Genomic DNA, 4272 nt, shown 5'->3' with positions numbered 1-4272 from the left:
CCTCATTCAGGATGAGTCTTAATCCTATTCCTTGGAGTCCTTTATAAGAAAATGAAATTCAGACATAGAGAGAGAAAGCCATGAAAGCAAAAATCTGCAATTAAGGAAACGCAGAAGAGAAGGGAGGGACCAGCAGATGCCACCACTTGCCTTGCCATGTGGCAGAGGAGCCAAGCATCACTGGCAGCCAGTCTTCAGGAAGAAAGCTTCACTTTGATGATGCCTTCATTTGGATATTTTCCCAGCCTCAAAACTGTAAGTTAATAAATTCCCATTGTTTAAGCCAACCGATTTCATGGTATTTGCTGGAGCAGCCTAGGAAATGAAAATATCTTGCCATCTTAGATTTCACACCCAACTCTCTGCCATTATAATTAAAAAACAGATTTATGGACTAACCATGGAGGCAGTTGAAGGAAACAACCCATCTGGGAGAAATATTTTAGGTCATTTCTGAAGTGAATCAAGGCCTTGATGTTTCTTTACTTTATTCTCTGAAGTCTTGGGTCAAAAAACAAAAAAAACAAAAAAAACAAATATTTTGTTGTACCACAGCTGCTATTAAATTTGCCTCATATGTTATGAGCCAAAGAATTGGAAATGTCTCAATCCTTCCTTTCTCCACCCAAAAGAAATTACTGGTCCCTGAATTTCCCATTTTTAAAAAATGTAGTTTTTTTTTTATTAAGTTGGCATTGCTCTTGGAGAGAATGCCAATCCACCTAGGAGGACCAGCCCAAAAATGCAAGGTTGGCATTAACTTTTAGTAGAATTCATCTGCTCAGGGACAGGTTGGCATGATGGTTTGCTGAGAGAATGAGACACTGCGAAGGAGCATCAGAGCTTCCAAGTGGGGGTAGAAAGGGAAGAGAAAGATGCTGGACAGTCTGGTCCTGGAAAGGCCTGAAGAGCCACGAGCCTCACTAAGGGCACTCGCTAAGCCTGGAGGAGATCTGGAGACACCTTGCTCACTTAACTTTTGTTAACTTCTACATGACTTCAATGTGCAAAGTGACTGTAATTAACACCACTGAATGGTAATTTGAAAGTGGTTAAAATTTTAGGTTGTATACATGTTACCAGAATGAAAAGTTTTAAAAACCATAGAACTATACAATACAGTGAACCCTAATGTAAACTATGGACTACAGTTAATAGTATCATTATAATAATATTGTTCCATCAGTAGTAACAAAAGTACCACCCTAATGCAAAGTGTTAATAATAGAGGAAACTGTGTGTTGGTGGAGTGAGGGTGGGGTGGGGTGGTGGTTAATTATGGGGGAAATATATGGGAACTCTGTACTTTCTGTATGATTTTTCCGTTAACCTACAACTTCACTAAAGTAGTAAGTAAACAAATAAATAGATCCTTCTTTAAGAATCTTGGAGAATGTTTGCTGCAGGTGTCCTAGGTTTTTACAAGACAGGGACGTTTTGGATATCTCTTTTTCCTTGCCTAAGCTGAGGCAAGAGAGAGGCAGTGTGCCCCGACGACAGACTGCACCCGTGCCCCCTTCTCCCAGCACAGTGGCCTGTGAGTGTGGAAGGGCCCCCCGGCCAGAGCTTATTGTGCCGGGTGGTCACGGGTGGCAGACACTGCTGGCCTTTCTCTCCGTCACCCACAGGAAACATTTGCACCTCCAGCACTTTCTGCACAAAGCGACCCTGGAAGCAATGCCCATGTGTGGCTCAGAAGCCATTCACTGCACTGCTGTGTGAGTCATCTTTTCATATGGCCCCAGGAATTCACTGAAAGAGCCAAACCCTTCTGCTGTCCATGTTCGGTAAGCAAATGCTAAAGTTTTAGAAATTCCTTGTTTTAACCCCATTTAGAAGTAAAATAGTCATTAGAAGAAGCAAGCATTTGCTTCTCAGAATTCTTGAAAATGTAATGAAGCTTTTAGTTATAACTTGCTTTAGTTACATCAAGCTTAATAAATTTACCCTGTTGAAAAATAGAGGTTGGAAAAAATATGCTAAAAGGACAAATTACTTCTACTGTTGCTCCTAGGTTGAATGGCAACACTGATAATTTAGTCAAAACATACATATATTTAACCTTTGTGTGTGTGTGTGTGTGTGTGTTAAAACTGTGAATCTCTGATTATAGTTGGTTGAATGTTTCCCCCGAAATAATTGGTTTTGAGCATTAATAAGAGGCCTCTATTTGTCAATGGCAAGTGCTTTGATTTCATTCATATGCAATAAAGCCCTTATAACAGATTATGCAATTAATGTTCTGCAGCTGAAATTAATGAAATAAAAATGGTTTTAGAGGAATACAATTGGAATTAAAGTTAAAGCCCATTGATTTCTTCCAATTTATGATCATCCTATAGTAGTTTGAATATATTTTTCATTATTTGAAAACTTTTTCTCCTAGCTTATAATAATGATGAAAGAATTAAATGAACTGAAAATTCTGGAAATGAGGAGAAACAAACTAAACTGCAGGCACAGCAAACGAAGAGAGAAAGTCCTTTAGGTAAGTCTCTAGTTAGACATAATTCTAGCAAGCTCTACTTGAGCTTATTCCCTCTGTGGGGGTAATATTGTTGCATTCACATCATCAATCTGAAATTGCACAGTTTCTCTGAGTACAATGGTATTAAGTAAAATGGAAGGTTAAAAAATAACAACAAAGATAATCAAACAACATTTGTCCTTTTATGTAATGATGTTCTACAAAAATCTAAATTGATTTCGCTAATTTAAATGTCACAAAGTAATTAGCTTGGTTTTCCCATCTTTCTCTTCCAAAGTGTGGGTGCATCTTAAGTTTTCTTAATTATATTTATAAAGAGTGTTGACTATCTCAAATAGACAATTAGCATTATAAATTATAACCATTGTGGGTAGACATGTCAGCTCTTGTTGATTTTCTCGCGCTGTTTGTTGCTTGTAAACTGTGCAGTGTGTTGTGTAGGGAATAAAGTTAGGCCCCCAACCAGGCAAGCCTGCCTCACCGGGAGGGCGCTTGCCCCCACAGTCTTTGGCTTCTCTAACTGAGCAGAGTTCTAGTACACCAGGAGCTTATTAATCCCAAGTCAGTTTCCAAATGGGAATTTTTACAACACTTGTGAAAGATATGTGGATGAGGTTTTTAGGTGATTTGCTACATATAGTCTTAACTCAAAGGCCTTATTCAGATCTTCCCAGGGGCCCTCCTGGGCTCAGAAGACAATCAGGGGCTGGAAATTGAAACTTCATTACTACAGGGGTAGGGAGGAAGGAATCTTCCTTTTTGATTAAAAAAAGAAGAAAATGAAAACAAAAACCTAAATCCCATGTGTACCATTTAAATGGAAGCTTTCTCCTGCCACAAAAACAAAACAAAGACATTAAGGGGACCATAGAGGAAATTGAAAATAGACTGACTGGCCCTTAGACAATAGCAGAGAATTATTAATATTCTTAGGAGGGATCATGTTATCGTGGTTGTGAAGGAAAATGTTCTGATTTTTAGGAGATGTGTGCTGAAATATCAGGATGAGGTGTTATGTTTTCTACAACTTACTTCCAACATATATGGAAAATACTCAAACTCTCAGAGATAAAGTAAATATGGTAAATGTTAGCAATTGTTAAATTTAGATACTGGGTAAATGAGCAGTCATTGTACCAGTAATTAAAGGCCCAGGTACTAAATGCCTTATGGCTTTAGAAAAAAATACCACCCAGTAGTATTTAAAGGGTAGAATTTATGATACTTTAATATTCATATCACTTATTGCCACAATTTCAGATACTATTGGGTTTCCAAGAATTACAGTTAAAATTCATTAAACAGCTTCATGTATACAGTAATACATAATTGGTACAAAATGTTGGTTCTTCAACAAATTGAGTTTTCAGGGATATCAGCAGGTTATTAAAATATACATTTTTGGGAAAAGTATTTATCAAACATTTGTCTCTTTTTTCTTAAACTATTATCTAATCAAACATTGTGGCTTTTCATAAATTATAATAACAGTTGGAGTATTTGGGGATCCATTTGAGAAATTCAATCTCATGAGATATCATTGGTGACAAACTTGATTTTTATTGAGTAATTAGATAATGTGGTTCACTGTTGAACAATTCAGGTAGCTTTAAGAAGAGATGGAAAGGAAAACACAAGCAAAGCTTTTGAGTAGTGAGCACTGTAACATGCATGGTTCAGACCAGATGAATACTTTGGAGATGACTTCTGTTTTAAACAATATACTTGAAAAAATTATTGACAAGGATGAATCTAGATCCCAACAGAATGGCAATAGCCTATTT

This window comes from Choloepus didactylus, chromosome 5, assembly GCF_015220235.1.
Source record: "Choloepus didactylus isolate mChoDid1 chromosome 5, mChoDid1.pri, whole genome shotgun sequence".
NCBI classification, from domain to species: domain Eukaryota; kingdom Metazoa; phylum Chordata; class Mammalia; order Pilosa; family Megalonychidae; genus Choloepus; species Choloepus didactylus.
This window is presented reverse-complemented; position numbering follows the sequence as displayed.